General features: G+C 42.2%; 1 protein-coding gene across 3 annotated transcripts in view; it reads right to left on the bottom strand.

Moving 5' to 3' along the window:
• Positions 1-18,080, bottom strand: part of Ptpmeg (protein tyrosine phosphatase Meg) — a 560,698-nt gene that overhangs the window by 457,318 nt on the left and 85,300 nt on the right. For 2 of the 3 annotated variants that reach the window (XM_070100756.1, XM_070100755.1), the window contains exons 2-3: positions 4,698-4,737; positions 1,189-1,284 (exon numbers count right to left, since the gene is read on the bottom strand). The gene's annotated coding sequence lies outside the window, so the exon portion shown is untranslated. The remainder of the gene's footprint in view (positions 1-1,188; positions 1,285-4,697; positions 4,738-18,080) is intronic. The other variant, XM_070100757.1, reaches the window with a different exon arrangement.

The following is an 18,080-nucleotide window of genomic DNA, read 5'->3' as shown; positions in this document are numbered from 1 at the left end:
TTCTACTTACATTCAGTTTACACATAATATTAGTTTCCTACGTGTTTCTTAATATTCCTTAATCCAGCAACAATTCCTTTTGAACCTCGGATGCCTGATATGAGACCGAGCAGCGGGGGTGATCCCAGGAACCATTAACAGGCATTACATAACAATGACCTTTAATTCTGCTTATCTTACTCCTACTTTTCAGTAAATTTACTTGACACTTCCTCCCGTATCTCTCGCTCCATTAGTGAGCAGATTAGGAACCAGCCAGCGAATACTATATTCCATACATAATATGAGGTATCTGATTAAATGACCGACGTATATACACAGAGATGTATATCTCTCAGCTTATATGCGCAGAGAGTTAGTTTCCTTTAATCCCTATCATTGAGATTTCAGAAATATTGACGGATGGTGTATTAAACTAAATTAATGACCTTTGGGTAATTAACAGACTTTAAACCCGATAAAAATAATCAATAATTTAGCCAATCCATTTGTTGAGTGACTGTGACCAACATACCTGTGACAGGTTTCCAGGGTTCTTCTACCCTCACAATCAAACCTGAGGTCAGACTTACTGAAATTTTGGACACTGTCAGCACGTGCAGTTTTCTACAGGAAAAGTAATATGTCTGTTACATGTTATGGTTCCTGGAATCATCGCCCAAGCGGTCCAGTCTCAGACCTATCCTAAATTGAAAAAAAAAAATACAGGAATAAAAACTATCACAAAAACCTATAGGACATTAAAGATAAGTGTATATTGTATGTAAATAGAAGTGTATAAGACTTACTTGTCTACTTGGTGAAAGAAAGTTCGTTTTATTAAGAGCTTACGCTGTGGTGTTTTCATATTAAGTTATACATTGTTTTAGTTTGTCCTCTCATTCCAGGTTTTCACGAGGCACAAACAGAAAGAGATTAGCAATCCTGCCAGATTACAAAACACTTAAGAGGTTCCAGTTTAACACTCATGTTACAGGATAGTCGTACGTCCTGGATGGCTGCTGTCTACTGACTAATCAATTCATCCATAATAATTGAATTGATAAAGTCTAGTGGGCGAAACGTCTTCTTAATAAATGCCATAAACCGCACATTGTATCTTATTCACAAAGGACAGCATTACACTGCTAGTGTTCCAAATTTCGTGTAATTAAAGAAATTGAAGTCAGTCCGTTGTTTAACACTAACCTCCGACTCCGTGTTGGTATGAGGCGTCAGTTTGGCGGTTGAACAATGACCTCAGGTAACTTCAAATGCCCACATCGTCTCCCGAGTCAGCAGAGCCTGCAGGTCAGAGGTCAGAGTCATGTAAGGGACCAAACTCAAAGTGGCTCTAAAACAATTAACACTCCGTGCTCCAGCTGGGCAGCAACACATCACATTCCAGATGAACAAGCAAGCCTCACATATGTACCAGACATCAGTCAGGCACAAGGCAGGCACGATACAGGTACAAGGCAGGCATGATGCGGGTACAAGGCAGGCATGATGCAGGTACGCAGGTACAATGCATGTACAAGGCAGGCATGATTTTAATACAAGGCTGGTACAGGGTACATACAAGGCAGGCACAGCGCCGGTACATGACAGACACACGGCAGGAACAGGACAGGCACATGGCAGGAACAACGCAGGTACAAAACGAATACAAGGCAGGCCTAGGGCGGATAGGCTCTCATGTAAGCGCCAAGTAGCGCACGCAGAAAAACATTAAGGTAGGTCATTTAAGCAAACACACTACCAATACAGCGGACAAAATGGTATATTTACTGCCGAAACATTTCGTCTGTACAAGTGGCTTCATCAGTCGAATGCAAAGGCGATTACAATACCGAAGACAGTGTAATAAGCCGAGAGGAAGTTTGAGGTTATCAGTCCCTCAGCTTTGACAATGGACGCCTCTTAGCCTACAGCACGTGTAACGTTGCACACCTGTCTTATTCAGCAACGTGTCGATACTGTATAACATATATGCATATATATATATATATATATATATATATATATATATATATATATATAAATTCTCTGGAAAATGTACAAAGGAGGATGACAAAGTTGATCCCATGTATCAGAAACCTTCCCTATGAGGATAGACTAAGGGCCCTGAAACTGCACTCTCTAGAAAGACGTAGAATTAGGGGGGATATGATTGAGGTGTATAAATGGAAGACAGGAATAAATAAAGGGGATGTAAATAGTGTGCTGAAAATATCTAGCCTAGACAGGACTCGCAGCAATGGTTTTAAGTTGGAAAAATTCAGATTCAGGAAGGATATAGGAAAGTACTGGTTTGGTAATAGAGTTGTGGATGAGTGGAACAAACTCCCAAATACCGTTATAGAGGCCAGAACGTTGTGTAGCTTTAAAAATAGGTTGGATAAATACATGAGTAGATGTGGGTGGGTGTGAGTTAGACCTGATAGCTTGTGCTACCAGGTCGGTTGCCGTGTTCCTCCCTTAAGTCAATGTGACCTGACCTGACTAGGTTGGGTGCATTGGCTTAAGCCGGTAGGAGACTTGGACCTGCCTTGCATGGGCCAGTAGGCCTTCTGCAGTGTTCCTTCGTTCTTATGTTCTTATGTTCTTATATATATATATATATATATATATATATATATATATATATATATATATATATATATATATATATATAACAAAAATGCATATAGCATTAGCCACAGTCATGAAGTGGCCTCAGCCTCATTCATAATTAACAGAACATATAAGAGATATGTAAATTGTGTTGTTAATATATGCATGTGGCAGTATAACCAACACACACGCTACATGCTGTGTTGTTAAAATCTGTATACTTGCAACACAACTAATATACACTCTTCACCATCATTAAAATAGTTTCTGCTACTTTCATACAATTAACATTCATTTCCTTAAAGATATACCTTAATTTTTATAAAATACAATTTATATATAAGTGCGGATTTGAGAGCACTGGCAAATGTCTTATAAAGAAGAATAAAAGTCACAATACCGTGAGTGAAAAATTTCCCAAACAACCCACGTTTCGGTCCGTCCTGAGCCATTACCAAGTCACAAGTTGATAAGACATGTATCTTTATTCCGAAACGTTTCGCCTACACAGTAGGCTTCTTCAGTCGTGTACAGAGGAGGTAGATGAAGCAATAAAGATGTAAGGATGATGTAATCAGTCCATCACCCTTGAAGACTCATTACATCATTCTTATATCTCTACTGCATCTGCTGCCTCCTCTGTACACGGCTGAAGGAGCCTACTGTGTAGGCGAAACGTTTCGGAATAAAGATACCTAACTGTTGTACATGTATCTTATCAACTTGTCGGTATTGTATACCATTATCATATTCATCAAGTCACAACTTCAGAACGATCCAAAGAAGACCAAAACATCATCTAAAGTTTCCTCTCCTAAGTGTGGGTTATTTATGACTTGTCTTAGTATGGGTTGTTTACGACTTCTCTTCTAAGTGTGGGTTGTTTACGACTTCTCTTCTAAGTGTGGGTTGTTTACGACTTCTCTTCTATGTGTGGGTTGTTTACGACTTCTTTAAGTGTGGGTTGTTTACGACTTCTTTAAGTATGGGTTGTTTACGACTTCTCTTCTAAGTGTGGGTTGTTTACGACTTCTTTAAGTGTGGGTTGTTTACGACTTCTTTAAGTGTGGGTTGTTTACGACTTCTCTAAGTGTGGGTTGTTTACGACTTCTTTAAGTGTGGGTTGTTTACGACTTCTTTAAGTGTGGGTTGTTTACGACTTCTCTAAGTGTGGGTTGTTTACGACTTGTCTTCTATGTATGGGCAAGTGCTTCGCTCACCTGAGTGTAACTGCTTGAACAATGCCAGGTATAACTTATGAACCACTTTGGCTGTTCAAAGCTTTAAATTTTTGAATGCCACGATGTACCACCAAAAAAAAAAGGTTCAATTAATTTTTAATCACATTTTTTAAATGAAATGTGAGAGGTGTGTGTGTGTGTGTGTGTGTGTGTGTGTGTGTGTGTGTGTGTGTGTGTGTGTGTGTGTGTGTGTGTGTGTGTGTGTGTGTGTGTGTGTGTGTGTGTGTGTGTGTGTGTGTGTGTGTGTGTGTGTGTGTGTGTTTAACTTTAAGAGCATACACAGCCTCCATGAAGCAGTTTGCCCCGTGGGTGGTATGGAGGGAACAGAAGACACGTGTGGGGGACTCTGGGTACTGACTGTGGTTACACACATGCTGGGAGGATCACTGCTAGAGAGACGGAGGAGAGGACCGGCCACCACAATCACAAAGCACAAAAATTTGGCACAACACTGTATATACATCCAGAGGTATATATCTGTCTCAGTGTATATACCGTAAGAATTTATCTTAATCCCCTTTTCATCGAGGTGACTATCTCAATGTGCATACAGTGAGAAATTTATTTAATTAATATGTTAATGACTAAAGTAATCTTGATGTTACTATACAGGTTAAATACATCAGGAAACACTTGTCCTGTTTTCTGACAAATCTTACCTAACTTTTAGTATTATAATCAGTATAATCATGGGGCCAGGAGCTAAGACTCGACCCCTGCAACCACAAATAGGTGAGTACACACACACACACACACACACACACACACACACACACACACACACACACACACACACACACACACACACACACACACACACACACACACACACACACTGACAATATAAACCTCTCATCTTACCTGTTACACGCACCCTCTCATTCTCTGCTCTCGTGCCCGTCTGCAAGAAAGATAAAAATACATTAATATCTTAGCTATCACTGATACTCTGAATGGAGCACTAGCTCAGACAAGCCAGGGGATGCTTAATAATGGGTATATAGCACCGCTAAGTTAACTGTTTGTGAGTATAACTAATATAACTATATTGACAATCAATTTATATAAATAGACACATTTGCAACTTCTGAATATTTTTTTCACGCTCGCAGGAGTTTTACCTTGCCTCTGTACATTAACAAGACAGAACATGGAATACATAGTGAATAAGTGAGGTGTAATAGCAGTGGTGAGCCAGGCCTCCTGGTGGTGTGATCAAATACGTACGACACAATTATATATGTACACAAATAAGATTGAAGCAAAAGTATATACATCAAATGAAGTATATATATATATATATCTATATATATAATATATATACACACACACACACACACACATACTAGGTAGGATTGGATGGTCCAGTGGGTTAGAGCGTCGTGAATGTGCATACAGTGAGAAATTTATTTAATTAATATGTTAATGACTAAAGTAATCTTGATGTTACTATACAGGTTAAATACATCAGGAAACACTTGTCCTGTTTTCTAACAAATCTTACCTAACTTTTAGTATTATAATCAGTATAATCATGGGGAAGCGCTAACCCATGAAATATACAGCACCTGTGGAGTGGAAGGTATGTTCTTAAACAACATATGTCTTGCCAGAAGGGTGCTTTACACTACAGTTTTTAAACTGCAACATTAACACCCCTCCTTCAGAGTGCAGGCACTGTACTTCCCATCTCCAGGACTCAAGTCCGGCCTGCCGGTTTCCCTGAACCCCTTCATAAATGTTACTTTGCTCACACTCCAACAGCACGTCAAGTATTAAAAACCATTTGTCTCCATTCACTCCTATCAAACACGCTCACACACGCCTGCTGGAAGTCCAAGCCCCTCGCACACAAAACCTCCTTTACCCCCTCCCTCCAACCTTTCCTAGGCCGACCCCTACCCCGCCTTCCTTCCACTACAGACCGATACACTCTTGAAGTCATTCTGTTTTGCTCCATTCTCTCTACATGTCCGAACCACCTCAACAACCCTTCCTCAGCCCTCTGGACAACAGTTTTGGTAATCCCGCACCTCCTCCTAACTTCCAAACTACGAATTCTCTGCATTATATTCACACCACACGTTGCCCTTAGACATGACATCTCCACTGCCTCCAGCCTTCTCCTCGCTGCAACATTCATCACCCATGCTTCACACCCATATAAGAGCGTTGGTAAAACTATACTCTCATACATTCCCCTCTTTGCCTCCAAGGACAAAGTTCTTTGTCTCCACAGACTCCTAAGTGCGCCGCTCACCCTTTTCCCCTCATCAATTCTATGATTCACCTCATCTTTCATAGACCCATCCGCTGACACGTCCACTCCCAAATATCTGAATGCATTCACCTCCTCCATACTCTCTCCCTCCAATCTGATATCCAATCTTTCATCACCTAATCTTTTTGTTACCCTCATAACCTTACTCTTTCCTGTATTCACTTTTAATTTTCTTCTTTTGCATACCCTACCAAATTCATCCACCATATATATATATGGGATCCCAGGACCGAAACATTTTCTAATAAATATGTATTAGTGGGATGAGGTTAAAAGGCCTTAGTTAGCAAGTAAATGATGTATGTGCCGAGAATTTTGAGTTAACAGCCATTATTATAATAGTATATGTCTGTTAGGTTGTGAATAGCAGGGGGATGAGAGAATAACCACCGGGGAGGGGGAATTTTTATAGGATTCCTAGATGTAAATATAGGATGTACTTATTATCTGTGCTATTTATTTCATGATGTGTCACGAATTTCTTGTGGTCGGATGTACACCATCAATGTGAGATGGAAGCGGCTGTGTCTGCGGTCTCTGACTGCGTACACTCTATCGAGATGTACAGGATATCTGATTTGTTTATATATATGTTTACTGCCGCTTCATGGAAGACTTGGGACAGTTCATGGGATAGGGGAGAAGGGGGAGGGGGTTATGTACCCACACGTAGTTGTGCGTGTGGTGTGTTCTGCTTAACGACGGCAGGGTAGTATAACTATTATAGGTTTTTCTATGTGTTCTTAATTATTTATTTTATGTAATGTCATGTTTTAAATAAAATATAAAAAAAATATGCATTAGTGTTTGCTCACGTATCTTTCTAAACTACCCTTAAGTGATATTGCAAAATGAACTGCAATCTTTGCAATACCAAGGGTTTATTACCAGAATAATCTAGCCCTAGACAGGACTCGCAGCAATGGTTTTAAGTTGGAAAAATTCCGATTCAGGAAGGATATAGGAAAGTACTGGTTTGGTAATAGAGTTGTGGATGAGTGGAACAAACTCCCGAGTACAGTTATAGAGGCCAGAACGTTGTGTAGCTTTAAAAATAGGTTGGATAAATACATGAGTGGATGTCGGTGGGTGTGAGTTGGACCTGATAGCTTGTGCTACCAGGTCGGTTGCCGTGTTCCTCCCTTAAGTCAATGTGACCTGACCTGACTAGGTTGGGTGCATTGGCTTAAGCCGGTAGGAGACTTGGACCTGCCTCGCATGGGCCAGTAGGCCTTCTGCAGTGTTCCTTCGTTCTTATGTTCTTATGTAATAAAGTGATTTAAAAAACTCATCCGCATCGACACCATGCCCAGCCCTTCTAGGGCAGGGTAGGTGCCTGAGCCAGAGCTTACAGCTCACAAGACTGTCATTCCCATTAGCCCCCTTGGGGCGGGGATGGCAGACCAGAGAGGCCTAGCTTGTGGCTAGGCCTGGGGACAGTTGGTCCCAAAGATGAGGAGGTACCTGTACCTCCTCCCATGGGAGACTTAGGTCTCAGACACTCCCTAGAGAGAGCCAAAGCCGGGCCACCACTTGGAAAAGGCCCGGGCCGGGAGAATACCGGCGAATCTTTAATAATAATATCAATAATAAACTCATCCGCATGCCTGCTTAACTAAAATAAATTCTGGCACTTGGGAAGAACATCTCCCGTCCTAGGGAGCTCTTTGATCAATTTAGGAAACATAAGCTTACAGTTGATCTTCGCAAACCAAGCTTTGACAAGCCCTCACTTACCTTTCCGGTTCATGTAGTGAGGCAAGGAAAAGCTGCACCTAAAAATGCTAACATCCTAACTATTCAGAACTGCCAGGTTCCTCATGATCAGAATTCCCGTCAACGGTTCCTAGGTATGACAAGGTTTCATATTAAATTTTATAAAGGTTAGGTTAGGTAAGGTTTGTCAGGAAACAGGACAAGTGTTTCGTGACGCTGGTCTTAGTCATATGATGACCCGCAGCTGCAGCTTTTGGTCATCTGACTGAGGCCTTCCACCGGCTTACCCCTCCACCCCTTTAAAAATTAAGGTTAAAATAACCATTATTTTATTCCATTCCGTAAAATTTCTCAGGCATAGAGGTCCCAATTAGAGCGGGTCTCACAGCTGTAATAAATGAGTTGCCATGGGTGTGCCCTCTCACTTTTTTTTTTTGTCAGATTCATCTGCTGAGTGTGGTGACATGCTTGATATAAGGCGGGGAACCGTCAGCAGCAATGTGACGTGGTACTTGGTACGGTATTATGTACCGTCAGCAGCAATGTGACGTGGTACTTGGTACGGTATTATGTACCGTCAGCAGCAATGTGACGTGGTACTTGGTACGGTATTATGTACCGTCAGAAGCAATGAGACGTGGTACTTGGTACGGTATTATGTACCGTCAGCAGCAATGAGACGTGGTACTTGGTACGGTATTATGTACCGTCAGCAGCAATGAGACATGGTACTTGGTACGGTATTATGTACCGTCAGCAGCAATGAGACGTGGTACTTGGTACGGTATTATGTACCGTCAGCAGCAATGAGACGTGGTACTTGGTACGGTATTATGTACCGTCAGCAGCAATGAGACGTGGTACTTGGTACGGTATTATGTACCGTCAGCAGCAATGAGACGTGGTACTTGGTACGGGGATATGTACCGTCAGCAGCAATGTGACGTGGTACTTGGTACGGGGTTATGTACCGTCAGCAGCAATGTGACGTGGTACTTGGTACGGGGTTATGTACCGTCAGCAGCAATGAGACGTGGTACTTGGTACGGGGTTATGTACCGTCAGCAGCAATGTGACGTGGTACTTGGTACGGTATTATGTACCGTCAGCAGCAATGTGACGTGGTACTTGGTACGGGGTTATGTACCGTCAGCAGCAATGAGACGTGGTACTTGGTACGGGGTTATGTACCGTCAGCAGCAATGTGACGTGGTACTTGGTACGGGGTTATGTACCGTCAGCAGCAATGAGACGTGGTAGTTGGTACGGTATTATGTACCGTCAGCAGCAATGTGACGTGGTACTTGGTACGGGGTTATGTACCGTCAGCAGCAATGAGACGTGGTACTTGGTACGGTATTATGTACCGTCAGCAGCAATGTGACGTGGTACTTGGTACGGGGTTATGTACCGTCAGCAGCAATGAGACGTGGTACTTGGTACGGGGTTATGTACCGTCAGCAGCAATGTGACGTGGTACTTGGTACGGGGTTATGTACCGTCAGCAGCAATGAGACGTGGTACTTGGTACGGTATTATGTACCGTCAGCAGCAATGTGACGTGGTACTTGGTACGGGGTTATGTACCGTCAGCAGCAATGAGACGTGGTACTTGGTACGGGGTTATGTACCGTCAGCAGCAATGAGACGTGGTACTTGGTACGGGGTTATGTACCGTCAGCAGCAATGTGACGTGGTACGTGGTACGGTGTTCTGTACCGTCAGCAGCAATGAGACGTGGTACTTGGTACGGTATTATGTACCGTCAGCAGCAATGTGACGTGGTACTTGGTACGGGGTTATGTACCGTCAGCAGCAATGAGACGTGGTACTTGGTACGGGGTTATGTACCGTCAGCAGCAATGAGACGTGGTACTTGGTACGGGGTTATGTACCGTCAGCAGGTGAGGTGTGAAGACACAGTCAAGCACCTCAGACACCTCTTACTAAGCGTAATAGCATCAGTCACGTAATCCAGTGATTTTCTTCAATAATAATAATATAACTTAAGTAGGGGAGGGAATGTACGACAGAGTGTTGGGGACGGAGGAGCGATGGAGGGAGTGTTGGGGACACAATGTGTAGGTGGAGAGGTGACGAAGGCAGTGTTGGTGACAGTGTGAAAGCATGAAGGTGGAGAGCAAGTGATGGAGACAGCGCTTTTTTTTTTTTTTTGAGTGGAGGCATGGTGGAGGGAGTGTTGAGGACTGTGTGGAATTAGAGGGGGTTGATGGAAGGGCTACTATGCTGTTACCATGCTGCTATATACGATAATTCTATATAACTGTATTTGTGTATACCTGAATAAACTTACTTACCCAAGTCATCACTAGATGGCTGGCTGGCTGGCGGCAACCAGGTGCCAGAATAGCGCTCTGGCTGGCGTCATCACCAGCCCTCACTAACCAACATCTCCTACACAGCTTCTCACTAATGAAATACCTTTGCTCTACCTCCCACTTCCCTTCAACGAGGGTGCCTCCATGTCGGTGAATGGCTCTTCATCAAAGGAAAAAGGAGCCACCTTAACCTTCCTTGGACCTAACTTGAACTAACCGAAATCTCCTACACACTTTTTTCCCACTTCTTCCAAGTTTTCCCAGGTGAAAATAGTGACGTATGGTCCTCGCCTACATTATAGGGAACACAGTTCCTGGAACTTCAAGTGTTCCAATAATTTAGGTCCTTGAGTGAATTTATAGGGCAGTGAAGGTTCTTTGTACATTCTCTAGATCCGCGACTTCACGTAAATTAAATGGGACTGTTAATGTACAGCAATATTCTAGAGAGAACAAGAGACTTAAAGACTATTATCATTAGCTGTGATTCTCTTGTTTGAAGGTTTTTGTTATCCAGCTTATCATTTTCCCTCAAGCTGATAGTGACATTGTGGGAACACCCACAGTGTGCTGCTACCCCATTCTTTATGATAGTTACATCGTAGGAACACCATTAGTGTGTTGCAATCCTTCATATATGATAATTACACTGTGGGAACACCCGCAATGTGCTGCTTCCGTATTATATATGATACAGTGTAGGAACGCATAGTGCTGCTACTCTTACTAAGGGTGTGACGAAGTATCGGTATCGATACCAGCACAAACTTTGTCATCGTCTCATCCCGAATAGTTATCCCTAACAGTTACATTGAAGCCCATTTTTGCACCAGCAGAGAAAAACCTTTAGAACTGAACGTTTCCTATTTTATTCACCAACATCGTTTGCCAGACGTTTCAAGGCCGTAATTTTTTTTATAGGTTACTCATTGGTAGTTAAATATATATATATATATATATATATATATATATATATATATATATATATATATATATATATATATATATATATATATATATATATATATATATATCCTCCCAGAAGTCTCAACTACAACTCCGTCCAACAGTACCCTCTTGGGGGCACCGCTGGGTCACCAGGCCATCGATACTGTCCTCAGAGACAAATTAAATAACCTGATGAGAATGGAGGAGAGAATAAGCAATCTTGATGCCCATGATGTTCTGTATCTCCTCACAATGTGTCTTACTATGCCAAGACTCACTTACTTCTTGAGGTGTGCACCCTCTTTTGACAACTCAACACTCGATGAATATGATGCACACCTGAGATCAACTTTTAAGAAGGCACTGAACCTGTCACTAGAGGATGAGCAATGGGATCAGGCAACCCTCCCAGTGCGACTGGGAGGTATGGGGGTGCGTAAAGCAACGCATGTTGCTTTACCTGCTTTTCTGTCTTCGTGTTTGGCTTCCAGTGCATTAGTCAAGAAGATAGTGCCCGAACGCTTGAGAGACGTGGTAGGAGCTCAAGACCCCAGGTTTACTGAAGCAGCGATTCGGTGGGACACCCTTACAGACTCCTCCAGTAGACCAGCTCCTCCCAAACAGCACAAACAGTCCCACTGGGACAAACCGATCATGGAAAAGATCGCCAACACAATGCTCTCCAATGCTTCAGGAAAGAGCAAAGCTCGTCTCCTGGCAGTGAAGGCACCACACTCAGGAGATTTCCTGTTAGCTGTTCCCAATTCCTCCCTGGGCACCCGTCTCGACCCACAAGCCATTCGGATTGGTGTTGCTCTTAGCCTAGCCGCCCCCATCCTCACCGAACATAGGTGTATTTGCGGCAGGGCGACAGCTGATCAATTCGGACTTCATGGTCTCGTGTGTCACACAGCAGAAGGGAAGTATGCCAGACATGAGGAGGTCAATGACATAATAAAGAGAAGCCTCGCCACAGTCCGTTGCCCAGCTCAACGGGAACCCCAAGTACAGAGGTCTGATGGAAGTCAAAAGCGTCCTGATGGAGCCACTATGCTACCCTGGAAGGATGGAAAGCAGATTGCCTGGGACTACACCTGTGCTGCTACATTGGCAGACACCTACTTGCCATACTCCGTAGTGGAAGGGGGTGGAGCTGCCAGCCACAGGGAGACCCAGAAGATCCGAAAATATGAAGACCTTCCCCCTTGCTATAGCTTCATTCCTATAGGGTCGGAAATCCTTGGAGCATGGGGCACGTGTGCTCTAAAGTTCCTCAAAGAGCTAGGTGAAAAGCTCATCATAGAAACCAAGGACCACAGGGCGACCAGCTTCCTCTTTCAGAGACTCAGTGTTGCGATCCAGAGAGGAAATGCCTGCAGCATTCTGGCCACGCGGCCCACCGCAGGGGAGCTGGACGAAGTATTCGAGATGTAGCTCTGAGTTACCTATGTTGTTTTACTTTCTGTTGTATTTTTGTGAATGTTTGGCCAATGTATTTTGTCTTTAAATAAAACATACTTGAAATATAGGGGGTTACCTGGAGGTTACCTGGAGGTTATTACCTGGTGGTAGGAGAAAATTATCAAACAGCTTCAGGGAGAACCTTGAGTTTTCCCTGAAGCAAGTTTATTCTTTTCTCTGAGGATGAGGGTCCCTACGACAGTTCTAGAGGTGGTACCTCCCTATATTATATATATATATATATATATATATATATATATATATATATATATATATATATATATATATATATATATATATATATATATATGTATATATATATATATATATATATATATATATATATATATATATATATATATATATATATATATATATATATATATATATATATATATATATATATATATATATATATATATATATATATATATATATATATATATATATATATATATATATATATAGTAGGTTGGTAGACAGCAACCACCCAGGGAAGTACTACCGTCCTGCCAGATGACTGTGAAACAAAAACCTGTAATTGTTTTGCATGATGGTAGGATTGCTGGTTTCTTTTTCTGTCTCATAAACACGCTAAGATAACAGGGATATCTTGCTACTCCTACTAACACTTTGGTCACACTTCACAGACACGCACATGCATATATATATATACATACATCTAGGTTTTTCTCCTTTTTCTAAATAGCCCTTGTTCTTTTTTATTTCTTCTATTGTCCATGGGGAAGTGGAAAAGAATCTTTCCTCCGTAAGCCATGCGTGTCGTATGAGGCGACTAAAATGCCGGGAGCAATGGGCTGGTAACCCCTTCTCCTGTATACAATTACTAAAAAAGAGAAGAAGAAAAACTTTATAAAACTGGGTTGCTTAAATGTGCGTGGATGTAGTGCGGATGACAAGAAACAGATGATTGCTGATGTTATGAATGAAAAGAAGTTGGATGTCCTGGCCCTAAGCGAAACAAAGCTGAAGGGGGTAGGAGAGTTTCAGTGGGGGGAAATAAATGGGATTAAATCTGGAGTATCTGAGAGAGTTAGAGCAAAGGAAGGGGTAGCAGTAATGTTAAATGATCAGTTATGGAAGGAGAAAAGAGAATATGAATGTGTAAATTCAAGAATTATGTGGATTAAAGTAAAGGTTGGATGCGAGAAGTGGGTCATAATAAGCGTGTATGCACCTGGAGAAGAGAGGAATGCAGAGGAGAGAGAGAGATTTTGGGAGATGTTAAGTGAATGTATAGGAGCCTTTGAACCAAGTGAGAGAGTAATTGTGGTAGGGGACTTGAATGCTAAAGTAGGAGAAACTTTTAGAGAGGGTGTGGTAGGTAAGTTTGGGGTGCCAGGTGTAAATGATAATGGGAGCCCTTTGATTGAACTTTGTATAGAAAGGGGTTTAGTTATAGGTAATACATATTTTAAGAAAAAGAGGATAAATAAGTATACACGATATGATGTAGGGCGAAATGACAGTAGTTTGTTGGATTATGTATTGGTAGATAAAAGACTGTTGAGTAGACTTCAGGATGTACATGTTTATAGAGGGGCCACAGATATATCAGATCACTTTCTAGTTGTAGCTACACTGAGAGTAAAAGGTAGATGGGATACAAGGAGAATAGAAGCATCAGGGAAGAGAGAGGTGAAGGTTTATAAACTAAAAGAGGAGGCAGTTAGGGTAAGATATAAACAGCTATTGGAGGATAGATGGGCTAATGAGAGCATAGGCAATGGGGTCGAAGAGGTATGGGGTAGGTTTAAAAATGTAGTGTTAGAGTGTTCAGCAGAAGTTTGTGGTTACAGGAAAGTGGGTGCAGGAGGGAAGAGGAGCGATTGGTGGAATGATGATGTAAAGAGAGTAGTAAGGGAGAAAAAGTTAGCATATGAGAAGTTTTTACAAAGTAGAAGTGATGCAAGGAGGGAAGAGTATATGGAGAAAAAGAGAGAAGTTAAGAGAGTGGTGAAGCAATGTAAAAAGAGAGCAAATGAGAGAGTGGGTGAGATGTTATCAACAAATTTTGTTGAAAATAAGAAAAAGTTTTGGAGTGAGATTAACAAGTTAAGAAAGCCTAGAGAACAAATGGATTTGTCAGTTAAAAATAGGAGAGGAGAGTTATTAAATGGAGAGTTAGAGGTATTGGGAAGATGGAGGGAATATTTTGAGGAATTGTTAAATGTTGATGAAGATAGGGAAGCTGTGATTTCGTGTATAGGGCAAGGAGGAATAACATCTTGTAGGAGTGAGGAAGAGCCAGTTGTGAGTGTGGGGGAAGTTCGTGAGGCAGTAGGTAAAATGAAAGGGGGTAAGGCAGCCGGGATTGATGGGATAAAGATAGAAATGTTAAAAGCAGGTGGGGATATAGTTTTGGAGTGGTTGGTGCAATTATTTAATAAATGTATGGAAGAGGGTAAGGTACCTAGGGATTGGCAGAGAGCATGCATAGTTCCTTTGTATAAAGGCAAAGGGGACAAAAGAGAGTGCAAAAATTATAGGGGGATAAGTCTGTTGAGTGTACCTGGTAAAGTGTATGGTAGAGTTATAATTGAAAGAATTAAGAGTAAGACGGAGAATAGGATAGCAGATGAACAAGGAGGCTTTAGGAAAGGTAGGGGGTGTGTGGACCAGGTGTTTACAGTGAAACATATAAGTGAACAGTATTTAGATAAGGCTAAAGAGGTCTTTGTGGCATTTATGGATTTGGAAAAGGCGTATGACAGGGTGGATAGGGGGGCAATGTGGCAGATGTTGCAAGTGTATGGTGTAGGAGGTAGGTTACTGAAAGCAGTGAAGAGTTTTTACGAGGATAGTGAGGCTCAAGTTAGAGTATGTAGGAAAGAGGGAAATTTTTTCCCAGTAAAAGTAGGCCTTAGACAAGGATGTGTGATGTCACCGTGGTTGTTTAATATATTTATAGATGGGGTTGTAAGAGAAGTAAATGCGAGGGTCTTGGCAAGAGGCGTGGAGTTAAAAGATAAAGAATCACACACAAAGTGGGAGTTGTCACAGCTGCTCTTTGCTGATGACACTGTGCTCTTGGGAGATTCTGAAGAGAAGTTGCAGAGATTGGTGGATGAATTTGGTAGGGTGTGCAAAAGAAGAAAATTAAAGGTGAATACAGGAAAGAGTAAGGTTATGAGGATAACAAAAAGATTAGGTGATGAAAGATTGAATATCAGATTGGAGGGAGAGAGTATGGAGGAGGTGAACGTATTCAGATATTTGGGAGTGGACGTGTCAGCGGATGGGTCTATGAAAGATGAGGTGAATCATAGAATTGATGAGGGAAAAAGAGTGAGTGGTGCACTTAGGAGTCTGTGGAGACAAAGAACTTTGTCCTTGGAGGCAAAGAGGGGAATGTATGAGAGTATAGTTTTACCAACGCTCTTATATGGGTGTGAAGCGTGGGTGATGAATGTTGCAGCGAGGAGAAGGCTGGAGGCAGTGGAGATGTCATGTCTGAGGGCAATGTGTGGTGTGAATATAATGCAGAGAATTCGTAGTTTGGAAGTTAGGAGGAGGTGCGGGATTACCAAAACTGTTGTCCAGAGGGCTGAGGAAGGGTTGTTGAGGTGGTTCGGACATGTAGAGAGAATGGAGCGAAACAGAATGACTTCAAGAGTGTATCAGTCTGTAGTGGAAGGAAGGCGGGGTAGGGGTCGGCCTAGGAAGGGTTGGAGGGAGGGGGTAAAGGAGGTTTTGTGTGCGAGGGGCTTGGACTTCCAGCAGGCATGCTTGAGCGTGTTTGATAGGAGTGAATGGAGACAAATGGTTTTTAATACTTGACGTGCTGTTGGAGTGTGAGCAAAGTAACATTTATGAAGGGATTCAGGGAAACCGGCAGGCCGGACTTGAGTCCTGGAGATGGGAAGTACAGTGCCTGCACTCTGAAGGAGGGGTGTTAATGTTGCAGTTTAAAAACTGTAGTGTAAAGCACCCTTCTGGCAAGACAGTGATGGAGTGAATGATGGTGAAAGTTTTTCTTTTTCGGGCCACCCTGCCTTGGTGGGAATCGGCCGGTGTGATAATAAAAAAAAAAAAATATATATATATATATATATATATATATATATATGTATATATGTATATATGGATTATGGAAAAGGCGTATGACAGGGTGGATAGGGGGGCAATGTGGCAGATGTTGCAAGTGTATGGTGTAGGAGGTAGGTTACTGAAAGCAGTGAAGAGTTTTTACGAGGATAGTGAGGCTCAAGTTAGAGTATGTAGAAAAGAGGGAAATTTTTTCCCAGTAAAAGTAGGCCTTAGACAAGGATGTGTGATGTCACCGTGGTTGTTTAATATATTTATAGATGGGGTTGTAAGAGAAGTAAATGCGAGGGTCTTGGCAAGAGGCGTGGAGTTAAAAGATAAAGAATCACACACAGGGTGGGAGTTGTCACAGCTGCTCTTTGCTGATGACACTGTGCTCTTGGGAGATTCTGAAGAGAAGCTGCAGAGATTGGTGGATGAATTTGGTAGGGTGTGCAAAAGAAGAAAATTAAAGGTGAATACAGGAAAGAGTAAGGTTATGAGGATAACAAAAAGATTAGGTGATGAAAGATTGAATATCAGATTGGAGGGAGAGAGTATGGAGGAGGTGAACGTATTCAGATATTTGGGAGTGGACGTGTCAGCGGATGGGTCTATGAAAGATGAGGTGAATCATAGAATTGATGAGGGAAAAAGAGTGAGTGGTGCACTTAGGAGTCTGTGGAGACAGAGAACTTTGTCCTTGGAGGCAAAGAGGGGAATGTATGAGAGTATAGTTTTACCAACGCTCTTATATGGGTGTGAAGCATGGGTGATGAATGTTGCAGCGAGGAGAAGGCTGGAGGCAGTGGAGATGTCATGTCTGAGGGCAATGTGTGGTGTGAATATAATGCAGAGAATTCGTAGTTTGGAAGTTAGGAGGAGGTGCGGGATTACCAAAACTGTTGTCCAGAGGGCTGAGGAAGGGTTGTTGAGGTGGTTCGGACATGTAGAGAGAATGGAGCGAAACAGAATAACTTCAAGAGTGTATCAGTCTGTAGTGGAAGGAAGGCGGGGTAGGGGTCGGCCTAGGAAGGGTTGGAGGGAGGGGGTAAAGGAGGTTTTGTGTGCGAGGGGCTTGGACTTCCAGCAGGCATGCGTGAGCGTGTTTGATAGGAGTGAATGGAGACAAATGGTTTTTAATACTTGACGTGCTGTTGGAGTGTGAGCAAAGTAACATTTATGAAGGGATTCAGGGAAACCGGCAGGCCGGACTTGAGTCCTGGAGATGGGAAGTACAGTGCCTGCACTCTGAAGGAGGGGTGTTAATGTTGCAGTTTAAAAACTGTAGTGTAAAGCACCCTTCTGGCAAGACAGTGATGGAGTGAATGATGGTGAAAGATTTTCTTTTTCGGGCCACCCTGCCTTGGTGGGAATCGGCCAGTGTGATAATAAAAAAAAAAAAAAAAAAAAAAAAAAAAAAAAAAAAAAAAAAAAAAAAAAAAAAAAAAA

Source organism: Cherax quadricarinatus, chromosome 74, assembly GCF_038502225.1.
Source record: "Cherax quadricarinatus isolate ZL_2023a chromosome 74, ASM3850222v1, whole genome shotgun sequence".
Lineage (NCBI taxonomy): Eukaryota > Metazoa > Arthropoda > Malacostraca > Decapoda > Parastacidae > Cherax > Cherax quadricarinatus.
The sequence above is the reverse complement of the archived record's forward strand: the minus strand, read 5'-3'. Positions and strand labels throughout refer to the sequence as shown.